The sequence below is a fragment of the Lycium barbarum genome, chromosome 8 (assembly GCF_019175385.1).
Source record: "Lycium barbarum isolate Lr01 chromosome 8, ASM1917538v2, whole genome shotgun sequence".
Classification (NCBI taxonomy): domain Eukaryota; kingdom Viridiplantae; phylum Streptophyta; class Magnoliopsida; order Solanales; family Solanaceae; genus Lycium; species Lycium barbarum.
Window position 1 is genome coordinate 44,517,172 of NC_083344.1, and position 10,071 is coordinate 44,527,242.

Sequence of the window (10,071 nt, forward strand, 5' to 3'; positions counted from 1 at the left end):
TGTTTCATGCCTTACATGCTCAGTACATATTCCGTACTGATCCTTTTCTTCGAGGGCTGCATTTCATGCCGCGCAGGTACTCCCAGATGAGTTGAAGATATTATGGAAGATGTTCCAGCGAGGATGGCAAGCTCCATTTGCTCCCGGAGAACTGCCGAGTCAGAATATATATGTTAAAGGTTCTGTTAATGTTAGAGACTTTGCAGACAGAGTCGTGGGTATTGGTTGTCAGTCTCTAAGCGGCTCCGTCAGCCGATATGTCGGTTTGTGTTATGTACTGAATTTTGTATGATCATAAATTTGTTTGGCCTGGAAGCTACGAGAAAGAATATTTCAAAAAGAAAAAAAAACTTACTATGTATTTTATCTTATTTGATTTAAAAAGTTTGACGTGATTTTATGCACAGCAAAGTCTGAGGGTTCGCTCGGCCCTAAGTAAAGGTCGGGTGCCCATCACACCCTAGTAAGGTTGGGGTGTGACAACGAACTACATCGATATAGCTGACAAAACCGTATATACACAACCCACATATTTCTACAGACCTCTAAGAGTATAACAAAGTCTACGTCAAAAGGATCTGTACCAAAATAACTCAAGCTCCGGAACAATGGAGCTCTCCAAGCGGCTGGGCAGAAGTCCTAAGCCGGAGGATCACCAAATTGAGTGTTTGTACCTGCGGGCATGAAACGCAGCCCCCGAAGAAAGGGGGTCAGTACGAATAGTGTGCTGAGTATGTAAGGCATGAAATCAACATATACATAAAATCCTGGAAAATATTTGAGGCGTGTCAATGAATGGGAAAAATAAATGCATCAGTATAGCTATATAAAAGAAACACATATATCCATAGAAATATGACGACAAAGGCCACAGCGTCACCCCCTGTCAACTGTGCCATATATATGCACATCATACAAAGGCCACAGCGTCACCCCCTGTCAACTGTGCTATACATATACACATCACAACAAAGGCCACAGCACACCCCCTGTCAACTGTGCCATATATATACACATCACAACAAAGGCCACAGCACACCCCCTGTCAACTGTGCCATATATATACACATCACAACAAAGGCCACAGCACACCCCCTGTCAACTGTGTCATATATACACATCACAACAAGGGCCACAGCATCACCCCCTGTCAACTGGGCCTTGTAATACACAACAAAGATCACAGCGTCACCCCCTGTCAACTGTGCCTTACTTATACATGAAGAATGAAAATGAGTGCAATGCATAATCAAAATGAAATAATAGAGCTCTTTGTAATATCACAAAGTAGCCATATACATATATTATACACATAGGAGTTCAAATGAAAACTATCGTTCTATCCCACCTTGGACGAACAATTTATAAGGTGAGATCAACAACAATGAAATAAATCAAGAAAATCATGAAATAGCTTAACATTTTCACATCATCGTTGAAATCATATTTGAGACCTTTAAGCATAAAATCATCCTCAACGTAATCCTCATAAAAACGTCCTCATTCTTAATATCATAAGAAACTTTAAGAGTCATAAACTTCTAGCTTTGAAATCAAAGAGGTTATGAAAACACTTATGGAGTCATACCATAGGAATCATGCTTTTGAAAGAAAGGGACGAGCCTTAACATACCTGTTCGACTTGCTACTAGTTGTGCTTATCCGCCCGAGATCGTAAATCTACATTCGAGAGTAATTACACTAACGTTAGACTCATCACCGTACACTTGCCCTAAGTTTTCAAATTAAACTATTTTATTCGTGCCGGAAATCGGGCAGCATCTCCCTTGTTTATATGCCTAGCCCGAAATCTCAATTCAGCAACCAACAACAACAACCATACCAACATCAATAATATCATTTCCAACACTAATATATACCATAAAACAGCCCACATGCTGTTTTTCAACTTCCGTAACTAACCCACTTACTATACAATTATTTAACCACTCTACCTTCGTGAATGAACCGGTAGTAGCGTAAATAGAAAGAGATCCATACCTTACTCTTGTTGAAGTAGCAATATCTCCAATATCCTCTTTGAATCCACGTCAAAATCCACCGCAAAACAAGACTACAATCACAACCACGCGCCAGCTGGACCTAAACTAATATTCCGTCACTTGAAAATTTCTCACTTTTTGGTATCCTCACTCTCCCTACTGATTTCTGGAAATTTCTGGGCTAAAATCTGGTGAAAAGGGGGGTTTTTACCCCTTATATAAGGGTCAAATTCAGGGGTTCACTGTAGCAATTTACTGTAGCAGTACTATAGCACGCGTTTCTACTTTGTCAGCCGAACTTGTAACGTCCATAATTCTCTACTCTGATGTCCTATCGATGAGCGGTTTATTGCGTTAGAAACGAGACTCGACAAATTTCATTCTAGGCTTTTGTTTCACTTCAAAACACTTCATATGCGAAGAGATATTTGTCCCCCAAGTTGGACCAAAATTTCCACACAAAACTTCACCCATCCTTTCTTCAAAGTCGTACTACTCCATTTCTTCCACTCATTTCCTTATAAAATCTTCCGGTATACCTTATATACATCCTTCACTCATTAAATATACTTAGTAATGCTTGCTCCTTACATTCCAAAGTGGGTTTACTTAACCGTAACCCAACGTACTTATGTTTCAAATTTGATAAGTGTTTCTTCGATGATACGGGGTGTAACATCCTTCCCCCCTTAAAAACATTCGTCCTCGAATGTTATAGTGCGCCGATCCTGAATATCCTCATTGAATTTCTGTTCGATTTCCATATACTTATAGTATAATTCGTCCTGCTCTTTCTTAGCTCATTATCAAATTCATTTGTGAGTCGTACAGCCTTTTATCCTCATGTATATGATCACAAGTCAACTAGTATTCTGTTCTCATTTTGTCTTCATTCTCATGGTTTAACTAGCCACGCCACGGCTACTCGCCGTCCTGCGAGCGTCCTTCCTCTTCGTTCCTCATTTATTTATTAACGGATAACTCCCTTGCTCGAATACAGCACTTTCTTTTGTTGACTCCTCTGATGTTATCTTGGCTATCCCTACTTGTACTTGTTGAGCTTAGATATGTGCTAGATTATCCTCTCGTAATTCATCAACCAAGCTTTCCGATTCATCATAATTTTTCTTATACTAATGTCCCGTTGCTTGTTCAGCGGTACTCTGCTTATTGGCAAATAAAGTCAACAGGGAATTCACGTTGGCACACTTTATCCGGTTGTATTCTCCGAGGATCTTCCGAGGGGGTGTGATAAAGATTGACAAACGCGGTTGGAACCCGATCTTTTCCAAACTCGATGAGGATAGAGATCGAGGATGGTTGGAACATTGTGTCCGGGTAAGGACCGCGGACATTATTCCGGTCAATCACATGCCCTTCCCGGAGAAGTGGAACGATAGACGTAAGTTTTAGTTCTCCCTTCTATAATTATCCTTCCTCCACGCTTTGTCAAAATTTGCTCCCTTACATACATATATGATTTCTCTTTTTTTTTTCTTTTTTTTTTAGCCGAGGCATGGATACATTCAGTTGTCCAGAACCTTACGGAGTGGGTTGGAGTAATCCTTAGCCAATACCCTCATGAAAAGCTGACATGGGGGAACCTATCGCGTGGCCGATGGGTTTCCCAAAATCACGGTAATCTTTTCCTTGATTTGGTATTTACGGCATTCTCCCCATTTCTTTTTCTAACTCCGTCGGTATTCAGGCTTGCCCAAAGGCTCGGTGGAGCCGAGACCCGAACGGTCGATCCTGCTGCTCCGGCTCCTAAATTTGATACGGCAGGGTCATCCCGGCTCATTGCTGCGGCCGATAAGAGACAGAGAAAGCCCTCGGCCAAAGGGCAGAAACCAAAGATAAGGGCGAGGAGCGTTGTTCGGACCCTGAGGGATGAAACAAAGCCCAACGTTCTTATTCGAAGGATTGGTAAGGTCCCCTCCGTCACCTCTGTTTCAGAGGAGGAAACTACCATTCCGCCCTTACCTACAACTAGGGGAAGGGCCTTCCATTCCGGCTTCGCACACAGATGAGGAAGAAGATGTTCTTTTTCCAATTCCTCTAAGGTCAACTGAATTTATCGACATTTCAGGTGATGCTTCACCCGAAGAGGCTCCCTTGAAGAGGCCTAGAGGATCCGGGCCATCTTCGGATATTGAGGCCGAACAAATAGCAAGGTCGGCCCCCGATACCGAGGCTACAATGGATACCAGCCCGCTACCCGGTGGTGACCAAGCTACTACATCTGAGGCACCTGCCCCTACCGAGGCTGCTGGAGCTATTCCGGCTTCTCCTACTCCTGCATCGAGGTTTGATAACCTCGATGACATGTTCTCGGATACCCTTCCAGCAACCGAAGAGGCTGCCGGGTTTAGCCATCTTCCCATTCCTTGAGTCATGAAGGCGGCTAGCGGGTCCATGAAAACGAGTGTGAGGAACAATCTTGTAGGTATTTTCCCAGCCCCTAGTGTAGAGCCGAGGAGGATGAGGTCAGCGGTGATCACCGTCCTCGAGGACTGTTGTTTTTTATCCCGTCCTGTGGGGGTTGCAAGTTATCTAAGGCCCCTTATTTCAGATTCTGACAAGGAAAAGACGGTTGGGGTTCCTTGGCAGTGCCTTATCAACGAAGACATGCATGCAGGCAACCGGGTAAATTCTACGTTCATCCTTACATAATATTTATGTGTGATTTTCAACTCCGTTTATTCAATTTCTTAACTTGAGTTCGTTTCTTCTTCTGCAGAGTGTTGTACTCGTTAATGAGGGCTTTGTCCGAGCTCAACACGAGTTTGATGACTTGAAGGGCTAGCTGGATGCCCAGGGTCGAGAAACAGAGAAGTACCGACTCCTCCTACAGGAAAAAGAAGACCAATTGAGCCGGGACGTCGCTCTTTCCAACCTTCAACCCGAGCTCGAGGCGTCAAAGGCCAAAAATCTTTGTTTCAAGGCCGAGTTGGCCGATATGGTTGAAAAGAACCGGCTCCTTGAAATGGATAATGTCGGCCTCAACAAACACAATGTCCGTTTCATTTCAAGGCTCGGTGAACTCGAGGCCACTATTTCCCAACTTCGAAGCGAACTCGATTCGGTCAAGGCCGATGCTGTGAAGATGGCAAAAAGGCATCGGCATCTTGAATCCGAGAGTGCTAAAGACAAGGAGAAGTTTAGGGTAGTCGAACAAAAGGCCGAGGATTGAGCCCAGATTAGTGACGAGCTCAAGAGCAAGTTCGAGGAGGCAGCTGAGGCCAATGACGTGCTTCAGGCCGAGCTTGAGTCGGATAACTAAATTTAGACAATTCTTCTCGGAGAGCGGTCCAAACTAGCTGCTAAATTGGAAAAAGCCGAGGCCGACTTAGAAGAGTCTCTTAAGGACCTGAAGGCTACCGAAGCTCATTCTACGATTTTGGTCGAGTATGAGCGATGGAAATCCCGAAGGGTTACCCTTGAATAGGCCCAACAAGTATTAGGAGAACTCCAGGCTCGGTTACTCGAAGCCAAAGAAATCGAGGAGAAGGCCAAGAATTCTCTTGACACTGAGTCTGATGATTCCGAGCGAACGGTTATCGAGGACTCCAGTTCCAACCGTACCGGGTAGATCAAGGCCTATTCGAGCCTTTATTTTGTTTTTTCTTTTTACTTGCGGAAATTCCAAATGTAAAGACTTTTCTTTATATGTGAAATGCGTATTTCCCTTTGTTGTTGTTTTTTTCATTCTTTTATCCGAATGCATGTTGTGACTTTTACCTTAATCGCTTATCCTGTTAATAATAATCAAAGGTTCGGAGTCACTTTATTTTTTCGAATTGTGCCCATCTTAAGTGTTGGCTTTTCTTTTTGTTCGGTATGTTTTCGACCGAAGATTTGATTGAGTGTTTTGCTCGCGGGGCTTATTTATGCTTCGTGAATTCAGATGTCTCCGAATCAAATTGGGCATTTTAGGCCGAGGTTTCTAAATTATTCGAACCTTTTTCGACCGATTACTTGTAATAGATTAGGCTCGGATACCTGAATCCCTCCTTGTCAAATTTCGAGACGGTAGTCCCCATTCAAGGGTGTTAAAAGATTTTAACTCAGTTCAACGTGACCTTGTTGCCTTTGCTGAATCTCGACGGCAGTCCCCGGTATAGGGTATTTAATAAGAAGACATGTCCAAGATGAATTTTTCAAGTTTTTCTTTATATTGCAAGTATTTGCACGTACATAATATGATGACTTCATCCATTTCCTTCTGTTTTTGCCATAGCAAATACTAAGTGGACACGATTCGTTTTTGATCGTTTGGTCCATACATCGAAGCCTAACACAGAAGGTCCGGGATTAGACAAAGATGAGATACATAAAATTTTGAGGACCTTTTCGGGGTAGCATTTAACGGGGTTTATTCATCTGCTTTGGTGAGTTGAACTCATTTTAACATTTCGGGGTAGATCTCGATGTGGGTATAATAGTCCCCTAGTGTTTATCCGAGCTGCATGATCGGGTAAGCACTACCAAGTCCCCACTCGAGGGGTAGACCCTGCGTACCCGGGTACATTGCCTCGTTTCCACAAAGTAACACGCTGTACTCGTTGCCTCATTAAAAACCATGTCGGAAAACCCACTTCGAGATAAAACGGTACTAAGGAAAAGAGTGCAACACGTGTTTTCAGACCTAACTTCGTTCGGTACTCTACTTTCTGCAAAAAAGAAGACAGGTAAATAGTAAAAAATGATCACAAGGGCGGGCATTCATACCTTAGTAGTAGTATCTCTTCAAGTGAGTCACATTCCAGTTATTGTACAACCGTTGTACATCCATAGATTCCAGCTGGTACGATCCTTTGCCCGTTATTCCTGTTATCTTGTACGGCCCTTCCCATTTCGGACCCAACTTCCCGTCATTGGGATTCTTGGTGTTCAAAGTAACTTTTCGAAGCACCAAGTCCCCAACTTGGAAATGCCAAAAATTGTCCCTCCGATTGTAGTACCTCTCCATTCTCTGTTTCTGAGCTGCTATACGGACCAACGTATTTTCGCGTAGTTCGTCCGCCAAGTCGAGTTTTATAGCCATGGCCTCCTCGTTTGACCCGCCGGTGACTTATCTGAATCAGAGGCTCAGTTTGCCAACTTCTATAGGGATCAGAGCTTCGGCCCCGTAGACCAACGAGAAAGGTGTTTCTCCCGTGCTTGATTTTGACGTAGTTCTGTAAGCCCATAATACCTCCGGAAGCACTTCCCTCCATTGATGTTTCGATGTTTCAAGTCTTTTCCTTAGATTTTGAATTATTATTTTGTTTGTGGATTCCTCCTGTCCGTTTGCACTCAGGAGATACGAAGTCGATACAATCTTCTTGATCTTCAACCCTTCGAGGAAATTGTTGACCTTGCTACCAACGAACTGGGGGCCGTTATCACAAGTTATTTCGGCCGGGATGCCGAAACGACAAATAATATGGTCCCATATGAAGTCAATAACCTCTTTTTCCCTAATCTTTTCGAAGGCCCGCGCTTCAACCCATTTTGAGAAATAATCAGTCATGAACAAAATGAAACGAGCCTTACCTGGAGCCCATGGAAAAGGACCGACGATGTCCATTCCCCACTTCATGAACGTCCAAGGAGATATCACCGGATGTAGTAACTCCTCGGGTGATGGATCATCGAAGCATGCCTTTGACACCCGTCACATTTCCGGATAAAACTTTTCGCATCATCCTCCATTCAATTCCAGTAATAACCAGCTCTGATAATTTTTCGAACTAAGGCTTCGGCACCAGAGTGATTACCGCAGGTGCCCTCGTGGACTTCTCTCATCACATAATCGGTTTCTCCGGGACCCAAACACTTGGCCAGAGGTTCGAAGAAGGATCGTCAATACAATTGACCGTCTATTAAGCAGAACCGTGCTGCTTTGGTCCTGAGTGACCGTGATTCTTTTGGGTCGCTCGGGAGCTTTCCATCTTGCAAGTAGTCAATGTATCTATTGCGCCAATCCCAAGTTAGACCCATCGTGTTTATCTCGGCATGCCCGTTTTCTACCACCGAATTCATCAACTGCACTATGGTACCGGGGTTGATTTCCTCTACTTCGACTAAAGAGCCTAAATTGGCCAATGTGTCGGCTTCGTTATTCTGTTCCCTAGGTACAAGCTACATGGTCCACTCTTTAAACCGGTGTAGTATCACCTGGGTTTTCTCCAAATATCTCTGCATACGTTCATCCTTGACCTCGAAGACACCATTTACTTGGTTAACAACCAAGAGAGAGTCACATTTTATTTCGATTATTTCGGCCCCCTAACTCCGAGCCAATTCCAAACCTGCAATCATAGCCTCATACTCGGCTTCATTGTTAGTTAATTTAACAATTTTAATTGACTGCCTTATGGCATCACCGGCGGGAGTTTTAAGGACAATGCCCAACACAGAACCTTTTTGGTTTGAGGCCCCGTCCGTGTGTAGAGACCAAATACCCGAAGCCTTCCTCAAGGTCAGCAAAATTTCTTTCTCGACCTCAGGAATCATTACCGGGGTAAAACCTGCCACAAAATCGGCCAAGATTTGAGACATAATAGCTGTCCTAGGCTTATATTTGATATCATATCCGCTAATCACCACGGCCCATTTGGTCAGTCTACCGGATAATTCTGGTTTATGCATGACATTTTTTAGCAGGTAAGTAGTTACTACACATATCGGATGACGTTGAAAGTAAGGTTTCAGCTTTTTTGAAGCATTTACCAGTGCCAAGGCCAACTTTTCGAGGTGTGAATAAAGAGTCTCCGCATCCCCTAAAGTCCTACTCACATAATATATTGGAAATTGCGTACCTGCTTCTTCTCGGACCAAAACACTGCTTACCGCTACCTCGGATACAGCAAGGTACAGAAAAAACTGCTCGTCTGCCTTCGGTGTGTGCAGCAGAGGCGGACTCGATAAGTACCTTTTTAATTCCTGCAAAGATTTTTGGCATTCCGGTGTCCAGACGAAGTCATTCTTCTTCCTCAGTAATGATAAGAAATTGTGACTTTTATCCGAAGACCTCGAAATGAAATGGCTAAGTGCAGCTATCCTTCCGGTGAGCTTCACTCCCTTGACGTTGTTCAGCACCTCAATATTCTCGATGGCTTTGATCTTGTCCAGGTTAATTTCAATTCCCCGGTTCGACACCATAAAACCCAAAAAATTTCCTGATCGAACACCGAAGGCTCATTTCTCCAGGTTAAGCTTCATGTTGTATTTGCGAAGTACATCAAAGGTTTCTTGCAAATGTTTTAAATGGTTCTTTGTTGCCAGGGACTTGACTACCATGTCATCAATATAAACTTCCATTGTTTTCCCTATCTGTTCTTCGAACATTCCATTAACTAGGCGTTGGTAAGTTGCTCCGGTATTTTTTAACCCGAATGGCATGACATTATAACAATAAGTCCCGTATCGGGTAATAAAGGAATTTTCTCTTGATCCTCCAGGTGCATCCGGATTTGGTTGTACCCGGAGTAAGCATCGAGAAAACATAACATCTCATGTCCGGCCGTTGAATCGATGTGAGGCATCGGAAATGAATCCTTCGGGCATGCTTTGTTCAAATCTTTATAGTCAACACACATTCTAAATTTATTACCTTTCTTTGGCACCACCACTACATTAGCTAGCCAATCCGGTTATTTTACCTCCCGAATAGGGCCTATTTTTAAAAGCTTTGTTACCTAATCTTTTACGAAGGCATGTTTCGGCTCAGACATTGGCCTCCTTTTCAACTTCACCAGGGGGAACCTCCTATCGAGGCTAAGCTTATGAGTCGTGACTTCCAGTGGCACACCTGTCATGTCTATATGGGACCATGCAAAACAATCTCCATTAGCTTGAAGAAATTTAATTAAATTGTTCCTGAGCTCCTAGGTTAACCCCGTGCCCAGGTATACCTTTCTATCCGGTAGATATTCGAACAAGATGACTTGTTCCAGCTCCTCCACGGTAGATTTGGTTGCATTCGAGTCGTCCGGTAATACAAACGATCTGGGTACGCCGAAATCATCCTCTTCACCATCCGGGTCCGATCCTTTCTGTTCTGCTTTTGAACCCGTTTCCT